Raw genomic sequence first — 18,973 nt, forward strand, 5'->3', positions numbered from 1 at the left:
GGGAAAGCAGTGTTCTGGGGTCCCCCAGGCTGCACCTTCTGACCAGTGTCTGGATGTGGGAAAGCAGTGCTCTTAGCAAATGAACCAAAAGGAAACAAAAAGCCATGGCGGCTTCCCCACCCACATCCTCTCAATCTGGAAATTGGTGGCAAAGGCTGTGCTGTCAGCATGTGGGGGGCGAGGACCTGTGTGCCCCAGGGCACAGGACCAATGGCCAGGTCTGGGGAAACGTGTCAGCCTCTGCCGTCCTGATTGAAAACTTCTCCATCCAAACTGCTGCAGGGATGGGCTTGGCTGCTCCCCCCAACCACCTTGCTTGATGGGCAGCCTGGACTCAGGTGAGTAGCTTTCCACCTTCTCTGGTTTCCTCAGGTTGTGGAGATGGGGTTTGTGCGGGATGGTGGTGGCCCTGTTTGGGTGTGGACAGGAAAGTGGGGCTCTCTCCTTGATCTGACGCTGCTTTCCGCCATGTGGTCACCTGTGAAGCTCCTGCCGTGAAAGACCCAGGAGGCCATCTGCCCAACAGTGTTGACTTAACCCCACATCAGGACGTGACCACTGTGTCTGAGACCCTGCCCGGTAGGGACACTTCTGTGTCACATTTGGTGGTTTGCACAGGGAACCTGAAACACTGAGTCCATGTGTGTACCGCTACCCTGAGTACGGACTGAATTTTACAGAAATCTCCCTGAATGGCCCAAGGCCTGTCTGGCCTGTTAGTTTCTGAGCCAAGGTCACCACGAGGCCTTGAGTCAGGTTGGTTGGTTATCCCCTGGGTGGCTGATAAAGACACTGAGTGCTGTGCCCTCCCCAAGGATGATGCCAACAGAATCTCTGGAGCAGACACTTGGGGACCTGGATGTTTGAGATGCACCCCAGAATCCCTGTTGCTGGGAAAATTTGGGAAACCTGGGACAAGCTGCAGAGACCTGCGTCCCTTAATCTACATCAGTGTGGGGAGGGCCCCAGGGCACTTGTCTCATGCTCTCTGCCTGGAAAATACATGGTGGGGGTTGAGATGCTCTCTCTGGAGTGCTCAGAACTCAGCAGCTGCTCAGCAGGGCTCTGAGGCTGTGCCCTGGGGTCCTGGCCCAGCTATAGGTGCCGGCTTGGCTCTCTTGGTTCTGCAGGTGGGGGTAGGGTATTCCCAGGCCTTTTGGCCACATCGATAGGCCCAGATAAGGCCACGGCTTCTGGAAAGAGAAATGAAGGAGTCAGAGTGCACTGCTCAGGCTGGGGAAGAAGCTGCCCCCAAATCTTTGTTGGAGATGTGGTCACCCTTTCCAGATGAGTTCCTGTTCTGATGACCCAGCCTGTCCTGCGCCACTGGCTGCTGTGAGCACACAGTGGACTTTCTGCCAGATGCTGGAAGTTTGGGAACCACACGGAGAGGGGATGAGTGTTTCTTTCCAACATAGTTTCAAATCACTGTGGTCTGGCCAGGCTTCGTGTTCACTCTCAGCTTCTCCCTTTATAAAGCACTCACCTCCCTCCCTCGCGGGGAACCAGAGAGATCTCATTCACCAAATGATTAAACCGCTTTCCAAGGAGAGGCCACTGTGGAATTTCTTCATAACAGCGAAAGTCTTCACTTGAGTGGGTATTGGAAAACCACAGGTTGACCTTCCAGACAGGGAAAAGGCTCCAAATTTACCACAAATAGCAACAAATGCCTTGTTGGTTTGTGGGCGCTGGGTCACTTGCCTACAGCAGGGCTGGGGCTGACACTGCAAACCAGCCACTAACTCATCTCATCAAATGCTCATGATTGAACAAGTTTGGAAAAATTCCTTCCAGACACCTCGGGACCATCGCCTGACATTTGGGATGCTGGGCCTGACCTGACATGGGCCCAGTGGTGCATTCTCTTAGTTCTACAGGGAGAAGCTCTTTGTCCCCACGAGGGTCACACCTGGAGCATTCATCTGAGGAGAGATGGCAGAATTAGTCACCACACCTGCCTTTGGACAGACATGAGGCCCAGTCATTTCTCTGCTTTGTGTGTGACCTTACAAGGCACAGGCTGGGTCCGTAAACTATGCAGGTGTTATTGCCCCTATTTTATGGCTGATAAAACTGAGGCCAGGATGTCAATAACTCAGCAGACAACATGGGATAATAAATAGGGGAGCAGCTTGAGCCCCTGGAGGCTGAGTCTCAGCCAGTGTTTCCCACCAGCCCACCAGCTTGAACACATGATTCTTCTAGGTACTTGACCAAGTGCCACCAAATTCCACTTACCTTCATGCAGTGGCAGGGAGGGCCTGACGGAAGGAGCCTGGCTTCTTCTCATTTTGCATTAGAAGAGATGTGCTTTCTGATTAGTTAGTGTCCAGATGATAAATAAAAGCACCCCATTGGCAATGAACATCAGTGAGTAACTAGAATCGACATTTTGTAATTATTAAAAGTTTTAAATGTTCTAGTGGTAACAGCGATGCTGATAATATTGATGTGTCGTGGTCTGAGGCACTCAGTTTAATGTTTATGTGTCCCCAATACATAATAATAAGTTCAGCAGGCACGCATTGGGTCCAGAAGCATTTTTCTAATTTATATGATTAATAATGAAGTACTCCACTAAATGGGATAACGCACTAGTTTAGAATTATGGGATCGTAGGGTTTTCTCTGTAACTACTCGCAAAGACTTCTTCAGTAAATCCTTTGTCTTTTTTTCTAGATGACTTCCTCTTTCCATAAAATGGCAACCGTATGTTTTGTATACTGAAGAAAAAGGGTTTACCCGATACTTAGATTTTTTAAAAAGAATATTTGCAAACAGATTGTGCACCTGTTATAATCAGTGATGTTTGTCATGTACCCCTAATTTTACCTTCATTCTGGTTTATTGAGGAAACTATTTCCTTAACCAGCACCTCTGCTCTGAGAAGCATTTAGCTTCTGCCATGATCAGAGCTGTGTTTCTCAGTTCAGGTGCATGCTGGCCGCTAGCTCGGGGTCGCTAGCTCGGGCTGCCAGCTTGGGCCACTACCTTGGGGCGGCTAGCTCAGGGCTGCTGAGTGTGGTTCTGCAGGGTGTCACGTTTTGTTTCCAGCGATTGCTTTTGTCTGACATCTGCACTGAAACGCTGTTCCTGTTTGGGGAGTGGCAGCCTGCTTGTTTTTGGGGTGTGCACAGTGAAGCAGGTTTCGGAATGGGGTCGATGAGCTCCGTCCCTGGCCAGAGTTAATTTAGACGCAGATGCTCCCCTAAACAGAGCTGGGCCCATATACAAGTCAAATCTGCTATTTTTCTTGGGGCAATGATTTATTTCCCTCTTAAATTGGCTGGACCAGTTAGTTTTTTATTTTTATTAAGTCACACTATTCTTAAATGAAACTATTGATTTAAAGTCAGCTTAGTGAGGATTTAATTTGTTTTCAGGGGATTAGAGCAGGTAGCACGGGATAATTTCACAATAAAGTGGGACGGGAGCACTCCTTCACTGCACCAGGCCTTTTTTCCTTGCCAGGCTGCACAGACATTACAAAATTTCAAGTAAATTGTGAAAATACATTCATAAATCAGTCCTAATTCCTCTGCCCGCTTAAGGTGATTCGAAGGAGAGTTCTCTCGTGACCTTGTCCTACGTCCTTCTAATGTAGTCACCCTCCTGGGGCTGACACACACAGGTGCGTGTGTGCACACACAGTCACACACGCAGATTCCTTTCTCTTTAAGACCCATGTATGGTCCTGTCTCACTTAACACTGTTTGCCTTTGTTCATGTTTCCTATCCACAAAGAGGGTGCCTGGAGCAGGTGTGCCTGAACCCAGCACCCCCCCCCCCGCTGCATGGCCCCCCAGCACCCTTCCCTGCTGCATGGCCCCCCTCCTGGCTGCACCCAGCACTGCTCCCCTGCACCACAACTCTCCTCCCAGCCTACACACAGCACCCTTCCCCTGATCACGGCCCCCTCTGGCCTCTACCCAGAACCCCTCTCCCCTGCTTCACGTCCCCCCTCTCTATACACAGAACCTCCCTCTTCTGTACAGAGCTGCCCTCTGGCCTTCTGGGGGTCACTCTAAAGTCTGTGTGGTTCTGATGGCGGAAGGGCTAGGAGGGAAGCAGGCTATGAGCCGCTCTCATTACGGTCTTAAAAACCACCTGGGTGAGATGCCCAAATACAGCCAGAGAAGGTTTTTTGTTGTTTGTTTTAAAAGGTAGAGTCTTGTCACTGCCAGTCTGTTATCTCTGAACTCGGCTGTCACTCTCCATTCCAAAAAGAGTCTTTTCTTTCTATCGAAATCAAATAGACTCAGAGCCATTTTCAGATTAATGGTCCTTGGTCAAGAGATTTCAAAACCGTTCTGGTCAATCATTCTGAACAATGTCCCCAACCCCCTCCTACCAGGGTGGCCAGGCCAGATCTTACTAAGTATCAGATAACAAAATCCAGCTTGCTAATCCTCTGTGGCCGGATCAGGCTGGGCCAGCGACACTGGGGACATGTGGTGGCCTCAGTCACCCTTCCTTGTACAGGTAAGTCTGAGTCCCCAACAGTCAGTTTTGTGTCACACATGGTGGAAGAGGAATCCTGGGTTGGCTTTTGTCTGGGACCAGGGGTGTCCCTGTGGGTCCTCTGCTGAACAGCAGTGAGTGGTGGGATGGAGGGAGATGGAGTGGACTTTCTCCAGCATCTGCTGTTTGATTGGAGAAAGCAGATGAACTGCCAAGACACAAGACCAGAGGGACAGTTCTGCCTGAGCCCAGACAGCCTGGAGGGCCAAGAAGCTGAGATGGTGAACACTCACAGCAGCCTCACCCGGAGGCGTAAGGACCCACCTGCGCTGTGAGCCGAGGACAGAGCACAGTGGGCGCCCAGCCTGAGGACCCCGACTGGAGCGAGGGTTGTGTAGGAACTGAAAATGCAGAATGGCTGAAAAGAGAAACTCTGGTGTTTCTGACTCGTCAGACAAGAGTCAACCTCAGGGTTCTCCACCCTTTCCTATTTCACTGCACACTCGAACCTATAGATAAGCTTCCCCAGCACATTTAAATTAAGTTCATCAAAAAAAGAGTAAAGAAAAAGAATATACTTACTGGCTTTAAGCTTCTTACAAAAATAATTTAATGATCTTTAAAAGTTTTCTTGGCACACCTGAGATCCACTCATACACACTGGTGGGACTGCAGAGTGGCACAGTTACGTCAGAAAACAATTTCAATTTCACTTGTCATGTGACCAGCAATCCCACTCCTGGGCTGCCACGTGACCCACAGTCCCACTCCTGGGCATTTACCTAAGAGAGATGGGAGCACCGCGTCCACCCCTGTCCACTGTGAGTGTGAAGGGAGGATCCCTCAGCAGGAATCACCCTTTGAGCGAGAGGGGACCAGGCTTACATGAATGTGCAGCTTGCTTTATTCATAACTGCCAACATTTAGAAAGAGATCGAGTGGGGGTCAACGCCCAGGTAAGGTGTGGAATGCCTGAACCAGGGGGATGCTATTCAAAACAACAGGAATGAACTTTCCACACCTACAGCACACGGATGAGTCTCAAATGGGTCACCCTAAGGGAGAGAAGCCAAACTCGAAAGGCCACACACTCCATGACTCCGTGTGTATGAAACTTTGGAAAAGGCAAAACTGCGTGTTCAGGGACATAAAACAGACTGGCCGTGTCCAGGTTCTGGATGATTGAAGCCGCGTAGGAGGATTGGGGGACGACCAATGAAGGGGTGCAGATGAAGAGCGGGGGACGTTCTTTGCACTCCAGTGTTTGTTCTACCATTATACGTGTTTATCAAAATCCATGTTTGTCATCAAAGGACACCTCGGTTAAGCTGACTTCCATCCTAGACCAAAAGGAAGTAACGGACCCTCTCAGTTTACTTTAGGATTTCTGTTAGTTCCACGGTCTTCGTGTGGGCTGATTTTGTGAAAAATTTACGCAGTTTCCTCCAAAATACACCTCCTGTCAGCAGCGTGTTTCCCATTACCAATAAAACAATAGTCAGCTCCCTACATGACTTCCATTAGAAGGTTCTTGTCCCTGTGAATCTCCAGGGATATTTTCACCATTACTTTGCAAATTAAAAGAATGAAGTGGATGTAATGGCTTTGACAAGACAGGAGCCTTAAATAACTGAGAATTTTATAAAACTTAAGACTCTGGAAGGCCAGGAGCATTCCAATTTGTAGATTTATTAGTTTTATTCTTTTTAATCACTAAGTTTTGGAACTTTAGCACAATTTTATTCTGTCATTATTTCTGGAATTTGCTTTCAAAACTGTACATAAGAAATGAAGCTGTGTAGCATTTTGCAGCTTATAAAACAGTTTCACAGTCATGATTCATGTTCTCTTCTAACTTCTCCTGTGGTAGGTCTAGAATCCTCCCCTGATTGTACAGAAGAGGAATCAGAAACTCTAACATTAAGGCTTGTCCCAGTTAATAAGCATCAAGGAAAATATTCAAGCCCAGGCCCTGTAGAATCCAAGCAGGTTGGCCCCTCACTCTTCCTCATCCAGGTTTGTTATCCAGCTCCGACTACGACTCTGCTTGGTCCAGGGGAACACAAAAGTGACCCTTCCCCCACACTGTCGTGCCTGGTAATTGCTACTGGGGGTCGTGTTACTCTCATGGTGGCAAGCTGAAGGTCCACCCACTTAAAGGTAAAGGTGAACTGAAGTTTACACGACTGAGCGTGAGGATAATGAAGGGCTGGTAATTAGACGTGTGAACAAAAGCAAAACCCAAGTACCTCTGGTTTCCCTGGAGGTCATCGTGCCACAAAGCGTTCATTGTTGTCATCTGCGCATCGCCAGAACCTGCTACTGCCATCAGAAGAAGGAGGACAGAATCAAATAACCCAAGGCACTTTGTCCGGCTCTTTTAGCAGAGGAGCTTTATAGCGCAGAGTGGCTATTATGTCCCTTCAGTCCCACTGCGGCTGCATCAATGGGATGAGCTCTTCTGTGTATCACACAAAGGCCCACTGTGCAGAGGCCTCTGTGAAGCGGGGCTGCAGAAAGCTGCCAGGGAGGCGAGGCAGGCGCCTTCTGTTGTCCTGGGGTCCCGCCAGCCACCCCGGTGCTCACCAGACTCTAGGTACCTGTGTGTGAGGTACCGGGGCTGGTGGCCATGACTGTCCCCAAGAGGGAACAAGGCAACTCAAAAAATCCAACCCAGGAAAAAGTGTTTTGGCTTCAGATAAGATGCGTCACCGGGAATAACTCTCTAGCTTGCATTTGGGCCACTAGATTTTCTGCACCTTCCCATTTCACTTTTGGCTGCTCTGTGTCCCCCCCCCCCCCCGAAGATCAAGCAGGTACAGATATTTTCTGTACACCAAAGTAGGACGTACAGTTGGCCTTCTCTTGGCTGATGCACCATGTGTAACTGTAGGGTTTAATTTTGTCTTACATTAATCAAACAACAATAAAAGCCATAAAAACCCCACTAAGAAGCATTTTAACTCAAGATCCAATGCTAAACACCCGGGGATTTTTCCTATTGTCTTCACCAATGCTCCATAAAAGGAATTAGATAGCAGGAGAAAGAAAGAAAAATTGAGCCACTTCTTTTTTGCATAGGAAGGGAGAAAACATATAATAAATTAAGGGTAGTGGGAGTGAGATGAAGGCCAGAGGTAAACGACGTTTAATTGTGTGAGCTGCTCTCCCCGATGGTCCCTGCCAGCTGCCGCAGTGACTGCTCCCTTCCTGTTTTAAGATGAAAGCAATGATGGTAGACACGTGCAGACACACAAAAGAACCTATTTGGACTGGCGTGTCAGCTCATCTTTATCAAATGTTGCACAGGTATATTTTGTTGCCATGCTTCATTACCCCAGAATGGCATGCCTGAAATGTTTGTCTCTTCTATAAACCCAATAGCTTTCCCGGCCAGGCATTGTTTGACAGGCAATAGACGGGTGTTTCTCTGGCAGGCTGGGTTTGTAAAGGCTGGGCAATTAAGGGAAAGATGGGAAGGAGGGAGAGAGGGAGCGGGGAGAGAGAAAGAGAGAGGAAGAGAGAGAAAGAGAAAGGGAGAGAGTTAAAGGAGTTAGAAAGAGGGATGGGGAAGGGGGAGGGAGAGAGGAGGAGAGAGAGGGAGAGAGAGAGAGGAGAGAGAGAGGAGAGAGCGAGGGGAGAGAGCAAGGAGGGGGGAAGGAGGAAGGAGAGAGGAGGAGAAAGAAAGAGAAAGAGAGAGAGGAAGGGGGAAGAAGAGAGGTGGAGAGAGAAAGAGAGAGAGAGAGAGGAAAGAGAGAGAGGAGGGACGAAGGAGGAGTGAAAGGGAGAGAGAGGGTGAGGGAGAGAAAGGGGAAGGGGGAGAGAAAAAGAGAGAGGAAAGGAGACAGAGGAAGAGAGAGAAGGAGGGAGGAGGGGAGAGGACGGGAGGGCAGAGCGCAGCACTCATTTAGAAGAATAAGATGTGCACTGTGTGTTCTTTAATAACCAAAGAAGCCATAAAGAGCTGGTAATGAACCTGGATTGTGTTTTAGGAAGGATCACTCCCCCTGTGATTGGGAAAAATCTTACTCAGACATCCAGGCATTTGATTTCAAATAGGAAATTTTGAGAATAATTTCTGTGAAGCAAAGAAGGGATGAGGCGAGTGGCAGGAAGAGTCCTGTGGGGGGGACTAGGACGAGAGTCCGCAGAGCTGAAATTTGGTTTTCTTTTACACATAAGACTTTTGCATCAAAATTCACCTCTTATCTTCCAGGAGCCTGCTGGAAAATCAATATTTTAATCCTGTGTGGTATGGATTGAGTTCTCGGGAATTAGAATTGGGTAAGGCCTATATTTTATTCGTCTCCCTTAAAGCAACTGCGACAGTGACTTTTGCCAGTCGGGGAAGGAAGCACGGAGATTTGGTGAAGCTGACACCCTCCCATACCCTGCTTTCCCTCTGGGGACACTGTTCCCACTGGACCCCCAGGCTCATCCTCACAGTGAGCTCACAGTTTGCACAGAAGTAACCAATGGTGGCATCATGAGGAATTTGCTTATCTGCAGAGATGCTTTCTGTCCTGCCTGACCTTATGCTAACACAGTGTTCCTGGCAGAGCTGTGGGAACCTGACCTGCACTTGTTACTTAGAAAAGAAGGGATGAGGGCGGCTGATGGGGCGGCAAATTCAGCAAGTTCTTCCCATAGAGCAGCAAGTTCCCAAGTGGCCACATCGCTTGGGACATGGGGGTCTCCAGAAACTGCAAAACAGACCAAGTGTGTTGTTGTTGTTGTTTTGTCATCTGCAGGAAGGACAGGGTGTCAGCTGGTGTCTGGCAGAAATTTGGAGAAGTGAAGAGGGGAGTGGTTTCCTGAAGCCTCTTCTGAAACCAGGGCGGCCACCTGGGTGTTGGGAGTCCGAGTCCTTCTGATTTTCAGCAGGTGCTGAACGCCTGCATCTCACTAAGTAGCGACTCCCCCACCGCAGCTGAGTCAGAGGCCGCGCTCTGGCCACACTGTGGACACACTGCACAGTTGCCACCAAATGCTGAAATTGTTCCTCTAAGTGGGATCAACCAAAACCACAAATAAATAATTTCACATCAGCTAGGGTTAGGTCAGATTTGGCTGCAAAAAGGGCTATGAAAATATTTCCAGTGTTCAAATCTTTATGGATTTTGTAGTTTTAGATAAGGGAGGCACACCTGGGTTATGCTGTAGAAGAAACAGCTCCTGTGACATTACTGTGAGCTGTGGCCTTACCCCGCCTGGACGCAGGGGCCTGCAAGTTCCCAAGTGGCCACATCACTTGGGACACCTGTGCTCACTCCCCCTTCTTGGGGGGTAAGACGGAGGAGGTGTTGCTCCTTGGCACACTGGTGATTCCCCCATGGAATTTTTCCTGTGGTCTCTGATGTGGGAGCCTGTCTCTATGGTGCTTGCCTGTTGCAGGGGAGAAGCGTGGGCTCATTCCCTTCTCGTGAATGTTTGCTGGCCGCCCGCTTCGTGTTCCTCCTCGCTGAAGACCCTGGTTCCACGAGTCTTCAGCTCCTTCACGAGCAGGGGCTGGGGAGTGTGGACCCCTGGGACTCGAGCTCTGCCATCTCTGGCTTGTTCAACCTTGGAAAGGTCACCTCATCACTCTGCCCTCAGTTTTATTTTTCATAAGGTCTCTTTAAGCTTTAATGGTCTTTGATTACTTTTTCAACCTAAAAAGAAAAGATATGTTATTTTCCTTTTTGAGGAATTGAAAAGGGCTGATTGTGTGTAGGGGAGGCACATGTGAGTATACGCGTGTGCACGCGCTCGCACATGCACACACACACACATATTTTTATTCCCCTATGGTGGAAGTGTAGCACGTTTTTGTAATTTATGACCAGCTCTGGATGGTGGCCCAGGTTTAAACTCTGAGCCTACCATTACAACTTTGTGAAGAGGCCTATTTATGGCCCATCAAAGAAATAAATGCACACATCTGGATTGCCCAGGCTAGGAAGGGTGCATCCCCCTAAAACTCTTGACAGTGCCCCTTTGGGGAAATAATTAAACATAATTCCATATTCTGGTTGGGCAGATGAGTCACATCCGTGTGCTGGAGGCCGACCCAGTGAAGGGAACAGTGCCCGTGTTTTATAGAGATGAGCAGTGGCAGACTCCAAAGCTTATATGAGAACAAGTTTTTGGTAAATTTATTTTCAAATGGTCTGTTTTTACAAGAAACAAAGTGAGACGCTTATTTTTGATGTTGGAATATGTCTGTCCAGGAGAGCCGTCCGTGGAGGACATCTGCGCAGACGGATCTCCCCAGCCCAGGGCTCACACTCCCGTCTGCCAGTCGGTGATGGAGGCGTGTTCTCCTCGTCCACCATGTCACCCCCTGGCAGGGCTCTCTTCCTCCGGTCCCCTCAGCCTCTCGTGCTCCCCTTCTCCAGGAGACTGAGCCCTGTGAACTCTCTGAGCGGGCAGGGAGGAAACGGAAGGTCTCTTATTTCATCCGGCAGAAAAAAGCAACACCTTGGAGGTGAATGATTGATACGATTAGGAGGTATAGCTCAGGGCAGGTGGGCAGGGTGCTAATGAGGAGCCACCTCCTGCTTTCTGACAGATGACTGTCATTGCTGCCAGGCTGCCGTCCATGACTGATGGCCGGGGCACCCTGCCCTGCAGTGGGAGCGCTGTCTCCCTTCTTCTCTGGATGTCTCTAATCTGCTGACCTGAGGATGACCTGGTAGAGACTGAGCTGAAATTAACATGTCATTTTCTCTAGTTAAATTAAAGGAGGGGGTGGCAGGACCAGAACAGGGAGGAAGAGGAAACTTGGAGCCGAGGGAAAGTGCCCAGCTCTGCAGCAAAGACACGGCTCCTGCCTCGGAGCCCCCTGTCCAGGCTCCCACGTGTCTGGCGGGGACTGGACACACATGTCACTGCTCACTTTGTCAGGTCAGGTTAGGCTGCTGCAAAAGTGCCCGGGTGTCTTGGCTACACCAAGGAGGATGACCCAGCAGTTCTTCCGCAGCTATGTGCCCTGGTCTGGGGGCCGTGTCTGATCCACACTGGCCATTTGTCCAGCAGATTCCTGGGGGACCCTCCATTCCACCAGTTACCATCACATCTTTTCCACAATCTGGTCATAAAATGTTTTTGCATTGTGCATTAGATTCAAAATGTAGTGAGTCACAGGATAGCGGAGCTGGAAGTACTTTCATTTTGCTTCTGAGCTTGTCGTCCTAGTCAGGAGGGGCCCTGTGAGGTTATCTGAGTTTGCAGCTAGTTGATAACAGGTGAGCAGCACAGCTGGGTGGAACCACATTCTTCTAAGCATGTTCCCTGAGTTTCCTTTGGAAGATGAGCTTGAAGTTCTCCTGCCATCGGTCATGCTCTTTCCCTAACTTGGGCATGTCCGGTGTTCTTTTCTGATCCACACCCTTTCTGGGCCATGCGTTTAACTCAGTAATCATTAGCTGATTTGTGTGCTTTGAAGGAAATGAGAACCTTGTGATTTCCTTAATTCTTTAGGCTTCTCAGAACTCTGTGCATCATCCTGCTATTGTCTCGACTTGGGACTATCTACGTGTGCTGAGGTGTTCTCTGGCTTTTATGCTGTTCCGTCTCCAGAGTAACAAGGAATGTGAGGCTGGGTCTTAGCAGGTGAGGTGGCAGAGAGCCATCAGAAACACCTCACGGGCTCTGTCGGGTCGGGCAGACTGCAGGACAAACGCTCCGAAGAGATTAAGTGACGCTACTATATTGTGAATAGAACTTATTTCTGTCCATACGAGAAAGATGAAATTAAAGGCAAATTATAGGAGGCTTGTCATAGTGACCGTACATCCATGATCTCTTTAAACAGGTGCATGGGCGGAGAGCGATGCGCTATATGGTAAATTCGAGTGCTGTGCAATCCCTCACATCACATCCCTTTGGAGATGAGGATGACTCAAAATGAGCTTTGTGAAGTTCAAGTTGTTTAACTCTGATCTGTGATTGGCTCTTTAGATCTTGCCTTATAGATATTTTGTACTTTCTAAGACAATTCTGACTCAAAGTAATTAAAAAGTTTTCCAGTGAAGCGGTTCACTAACAGTATAATGAAATGATGAATGTTTATATACATCAGTTCATAAATCAGAAAGAGCCTGTTGCTACACTTAGTGCTCCAAACTTTGGTTCAGAAATGGTCGTGATTGTTCCGTAACAAATTGACCAAGTGTATTATGATCCTTGGTGACGTTGTCAAGACTCTATTTTATTTTATTTTTTTAACTTTATTCAAATTAATAGGAGGGTACAATTTTTATGTTACATTGTTCTCACTTCCAGGGTAAAAATTCCATTTGTAGATGAGCCCCTCACCCGGGGGGTGTTATACACCCTCACAATGGAGGTCTGTTTTATGTCTGAGCACCATTCCCCGTAAGATCAAAGGGGGTTCTCTTTTGTGCTAATTTCAGGAAGACATTTATTGTGTATCCACTGTGTGCCAGCTGAAGCTTATCTCTGCCTACACTTAGGTACGTGAAAAACACGCCTGATCAAAGTCATAACAGGTGTGTAGGCTGCCGTGGGTGTGAATGTGTGTGGCAGCCGAGGGGCAGTGAGCCATGGAAGAAACCGCCCCAGCTGGGAGAGGTGTAACTGTGGGCCCCGAGCTGGCCTTTCACTGCCTGGTCCAAGGGCGACTCCTCTACATGCTCAGGTGGCCACACTGTCCACGATCTCCAGCTCTGCTGCTGTTCAGAACGGGTCATTCTGTCACACATCTAAAAACTATGAGAAAAAACTCAAAATTAACGAGCAACTATGGGGCATTTCCCCCTTCTGGGTTAGAAATACACTCTAAGGTATGAAAATTCAAATTGGCAGTGGACGTTGGGAATGGCAGTGGTCCTTGCCGAGTGCAGCATCTCTGCGTTTGGGCTGGAAGTTGCCTTTTTTTCATTTCTGGGACAAGCCACTTAATCACATTTGAGTTAGAAGCCCCTCCTGGCGCCAGGAGGACACGTGCGGGAACAATGTGAGTGCGGGCTATCTTTCCTCACGGGCGGCCTCGCTTGTTCACACTGATCCTTGACGCACAGGCTCAGAGGAGAAACCTCAAGATAGGAGAGAATGAGTCTGTCAGATTCATTTTTCTTCTTTTTCTTGAGGGTGAATTTATTTTTCATGTTTTGAAAGGAGTGTGTGACCACGTTGTCACAAAGTCCTTTTCCCCCGGAATCGTATTTCCATTTCACTTCTAACAAAGCACGCATTTGAGTCTCGGTATCTCATTGGTTCATCTCTCTCTGTCCCAACCACCCCTTTGCATTTCAGACTTTTATGCCAAAGACAGAAATGTTGTGAATGCAGCTCATAATATGATGGATTACAGCGCAAGGGCTCGTGGCCAGCAAGCCCGCCAAGCTACCCGAGCCTGCTGTGGTGCTGACTTGGGTCTGAATTATGGAGAACATGAATTTTGGACTCTTTTCTGCTGCTAGGACAATGAATAAGCTTTGTTAGTAGACTAGAAACATTGTAGGAAATGGTGATTTTGTAGAATCAAAAACACAGCCGAATGTGGTCTGGTTAGACTCTGGCTGACACTGAGGAGCCCAGAGCCTGTCCGTGTGCCAGCTCTGTGCCCAGGCTCTGTGGAATGCCTGGGCCTCTGAAGCCTGTGATGTTGTCCAGCCTTTCAGCCCAACTGCTGGTGACACCTGGTGACTTTGTCTTTTATCCCCCTAGATAACAATCATTTTATTACTTACCCTGTAACTTTAAATTCATGTACTCTATTGAAGATTGCTACCTTCCCTAGACCAGCTCTCTCAAGAAATAAGTGTTTACACGGAGGCTATTGTCATGCTTGGAAGTATGTGCCGTCCCTACAGCCGCCAATGCCTCCAGCCTTTGAGTCCAAGTCCACTCCCACGTCCCGTTTTCCTGCAGCAGCCCCTCTCATCTGCTGGGCCCCTTCTCCCCAGCTTGCTGGGAGGCATTGCCCTTGCAGCACCCCCTGCACTTGCCCCGCATTTCCAAGTCCTCCCTTGAGGCCCTCCAGCTCAGCCTATGCGTCTGTCCATCTGTTTGGCCCTATCCTGTCCCAGGACAACTTTGGTCAGCTCTGAGTCCTTTCCCATCCAGGACACCCTTGGTCAGCTCTGAGTCCTTTCCCATCCCAGGACACCCTTGGTCAGCTCTGAGTCCTTTCCTGTCCTAGGACACCCTTGGTCAGCTCTGAGTCCTTTCCCATCCCAGGACACCCTTGGTCAGTTCTGAGTCCTTTCCCATCCTTGGACACCCTTGGTCAGCAATGAGTCCTTTCCCGTCTCAGAACACCCTTGGTCGGCTCCGAGTCCTTTCCCATCCAGGACACCCTTGGTCAGCTCTGAGTCCTTTCCTGTCCTAGGACACCTGTGGTCAGCTCTGAGTCCTTTCCCATCCCAGGACACCCTTGGTCAGTTCTGAGTCCTTTCCCATCCTAGGATACCCTTGGTCAGCTCTGAGTCCTTTCCCATTCTAGGACACCCTTGGTCAGCTCCGAGTCCTTTCCTGTCCCAGGACACACTTGGTCATCTCTGTGTCCTTTGCCCTTTTTCTCTCCTTTCCTTCTCAGCCAAGTGTCACTTCTCACCTACCTGCCCCTCCTGGCCCCACTGCCCCAAACAGTAATTTTCTAATAACCAGGTCTGGACAGCGTGCTCAGCTGCCTCCAGCCGCCTCATGCTCCGCTCTGACTCTTCCTCCCTGGCCACCCATCTCCTCGCTCAGCCCTTTCTCTCGACCCCCTCAGTGTGCCGCTGCTCTGAACGGCCTCAGTATTTCTCCCGTTCACCCTTTCCTTCTGCTGTTCCCTTTTTCTTGTTACCCCCCACTCCCTCTCTCTTGCTTTATATATCTCTTAGAAATTTTTTTTGCAGTGATGGTGTTATTAAGCTTCAGATTCTGATGGCCTCAGCCCTGAGCACTCTTTGGAAACACAGAACTAAAAACGGAGATTGTCTCCAGCACATTTCTACCTGGCCTGATGACTCCCTTGCTTGGCTCACTGACGTAGCAGGTGTCACTGTGCACCCACACTGGGACAGCCCCAACTTCACGGGGTTACTTGTTTGCTCTAGATCAGTGGTTCTCAACCTGTGGGTCCCAACCCCTTTTTAACAATGAAAATACATTGCGGCATTAGGAAGGTTGAGAACCACTGCTGTAGATTCTGACAAGGCAGAGAGGAAGTATAGCACAGGCTCTTGTGGCTGTGGTGGTGAGGAGGGAGGGTTCAGGGACGAGGAGTAGACAGGCCCTGTTAGATTGCGGTGTGTGAGTGAGGTTCAGGGACGGCCACCCAAACAGGGTGGCAGCTGAGCTGCCAAGCAGGGGCTGTGAGAGCTGATGGGAGCTGCTCACACAGAGGCACGATGGGCTTCAGGGCTGTGGTGCTGGGAATGAGCAAGAAACAAGGTTGTGGGGATCTGTGGGGCTGGGTCATGGGCAGGTTGCAGGGATCTGCGGGGCTGGGTTGTGGGCAGGTTGCCGGGATCTGCGGGGCTGGGTCGTGGGCAGGTTGCCGGGATCTGCGGGGCTGGGTCGTGGGCAGGTTGTGGGGATCTGAGGGGCTGGGTCGTGGGCAGGTTGTGGGGATCTGAGGGGCTGGGTTGTGGGCAGGTTGTGGGGATCTGAGGGGCTGGGTCATGGGCAGTTTGCAGGGATCTGCGGGGCTGGGTCATGGGCAGGTTGTGGGGATCTGAGGGGCTGGGTCATGGGCAGGTTGTGGGGATCTGAGGGGCTGGGTCGTGGGCAGGTTGCCGGGATCTGTGGGGCTGGGTCGTGGGCAGGTTGTGGGGATCTGCGGGGCTGGGTCATGGGCAGGTTGCCGGGATCTGTGGGGCTGGGTCATGGGCAGTTTGCAGGGATCCGCGGGGCTGGGTCGTGGGCTGAGATTCTAGTTGGGATCCCTTGCCACATCTTTCCAGCACCAGCAGCTGCTTACCACTGCCTCCCTGAAGAGCCTTTATGGGAGGTGTGTGAGGAAGCGCAGGGGTCGTGCTGGATGGCCCTGGCCCTGCAGCTCTGGCGCAGAGCCACGTGCCTGGGCCTGTCCTTTGATGCGGGGTAGGAGTGGGGATCTGGCTGCAGGAGAGCATGCCCCTGGATTAGTGTCCAGCCCTGACTACACACAGTGCAGAGAAGTCCCCTGAAAAGAAGTTAGGGTGCTCAAGGCCAGGGAATTAATGACAGGGCTCCAATATAAAAATACACAGCTACCGTTAGCAAATTCCTGATAGGCTGACCTGAGGACTTCCAGCTTTTTTTCTATAGCCAGTAGGCATAACAAGATTGTACTTACAGTCTAGAAAGACCAGTCTGGTTGCTGCTGAGGTTGTGGGCTGGGAGGGGCTGGATATGAAGATAGGCACAGCCAGGAGGCCTCAGGAGCCATCCACATGATGGACCATCCTCAGTGTGAGCAGAGGGTGTGGCCACAACTGGACAGAGTGGGCGTGGATGGATTGAATACTTGGTGTGGGGGAGTGAAGGACTAGATTGATCTGGGAGGTGGTAGGAGGTGAGGGTAAAGGATTAAGTGCTATGCCCCCTCCTTCTGTTGTGTCACCCATTGGACCCCTCAGTGAAAGGGGGTGTGGGATATAGGACTTGCAGGGCTACCCTTCAACAAGCCAGCTCCACGTCCTGTAATAACCGAGCCCCCAGCCCCTAACCTTTCAAGACTAGTAAGGAATGCAACAAACCCCTAACACTTGAAAAAGGAATTTTTCCTAAGCCTTTTAGCTTCAGCCCCCATAAATTCTGGGAAGGAGCTTGAAGATAAGAAAAGGAAGGAAGGGAGGGGTGGATTCCCTGGGTGAAAAGGGCCCAGGTTGTTTTCAAGCCCAAGTTGCTCTTGGAAACTTACCTGATACTTGTTTGCACCCCTCATTTGATGATTTGTGAGTTAATGTACCTTTAGTTAGCATGTACCTCCACCCTGAATTGTGTAACCCCTTATGATATGCCCCATCTTATGATGATGAAGTAATGTGCTTGTGATGTATCTTGTGATTTATGAATCAAGATGTACCCTCACCCTGCGACCCCACTTTAACGGCTATGATTGGCTTCTGTGTTGTGCTAGCTTGCTGACTACGCATGATTATGCAGAATAACAGTATAAAAAGGCTTCTCACCTGCTATTCAGGGCTGCATGCCTCTAAGAAGGTATCAGCCCCCTGCAGGTGTAATAAATTTTATCAATTATTGCATCAAAGTGGGGTCCACCTTTCTATCTCTGCAGCTCGGTTTCATTTCAGTCCCCATGTCACAGTGCCAGCACCCCCCCCCCATCCACAGGACATGAAACGCAGGCTTCACCCTCCATTCTCCCCCATGTCAATTCTCAGGTCCAAATCAGTTAAGACCTAACAGAATTTCTTCTGTTTTGTCTCCTGAACTTTCTCTGTTTTTTTAGTCCCACGGCTGTTTTCTTTATTTTCTCTTCACCTGTTCCTTCTTGCCATACTTTTTAAAAACAAATTAAACTATCTTCATGGTCACAGTAGGCATGAAAGCAGGTGTAAGAAACAATGAGATGAGGGCCTGTGTTCCGATGCAGCTCTCCAGAGTCCCCTCCTGCAAACCACAGCACAACCTCCTGGCCCGGCGACCGCTGTGGGGTCAGTCACAGGCCTCGGTGAGATTTCTCAGTTTTATGTACCTGTGTGCCTACACGCACTCAGTCCCGTGAAGCTTTGTCACTAGTGTAGGCTCTGTTTCCTTCACCCCGAGGCTACTTCCTGACGCCTTCAGTGCTGCCCCAGCCATCACCCACCAGCTCCTCTGGGACCACTTTTGCATACGCCTTTCTTATGCAGAGATTTTCAGTTAAGACCTTCCTGGCTGTCAATGAAGGTTAAGACCTTCACTTCTCTGTCAATGTCTACCTGGTCTGCTGTGGTCAGTGGATGATTTTGACAAAAAATTGGATGAATTTTTGCAAAGTTTTTATCATTTCTGTTCATTCCTGGCCATTCTGACCTCTCTTCATCAGTGATGTTTCCCACAGAAAAACGTTTAATCCATCTGTACACTGCCATTTTCTTCATGTCCCTGACTTCACTTCCACTCTTGCCAAGTTTAATAAGAAATTTAATGTTTGTTCATCGCTCTAATTCAAGCTTGGACATTCCTGGGACTGCACACTAAAACACTCAGCAACAATAATGACCACTCGAGTAGCAAGACACAGCCACACGTTGACAGGAGCATAGCTGGGAGACACAAGTGCACCGGGGTTATGTGCCCTTACCGAGGTGTTTGTACAGTGCCACCAATGTAGGTGTGTGGTGGCAAGTTCACGAACTTTATTGTCAGATCTTGTATCACAACAGATACAGAAAACAACCACCTCGACATAAGAGCAGTTTGGACTCTGCTACGACCTGTCATTCCTATAGGGTAGCAGCTGCCATTGCTGAGCCCTGTCACTGGGCACTGCTCTGATATGTGTGTGGGCGGGTCCTGCACACAGGACAAGGCCAGCTGGTCTCACTTTGCTGGGTGTGCAGCCCCCAGGAGAGGTCCAGGAGGC

The sequence above is a fragment of the Otolemur garnettii genome, unplaced genomic scaffold (genome assembly GCF_000181295.1).
Source record: "Otolemur garnettii isolate 467f Iridium unplaced genomic scaffold, OtoGar3 scaffold00027, whole genome shotgun sequence".
Classification (NCBI taxonomy): domain Eukaryota; kingdom Metazoa; phylum Chordata; class Mammalia; order Primates; family Galagidae; genus Otolemur; species Otolemur garnettii.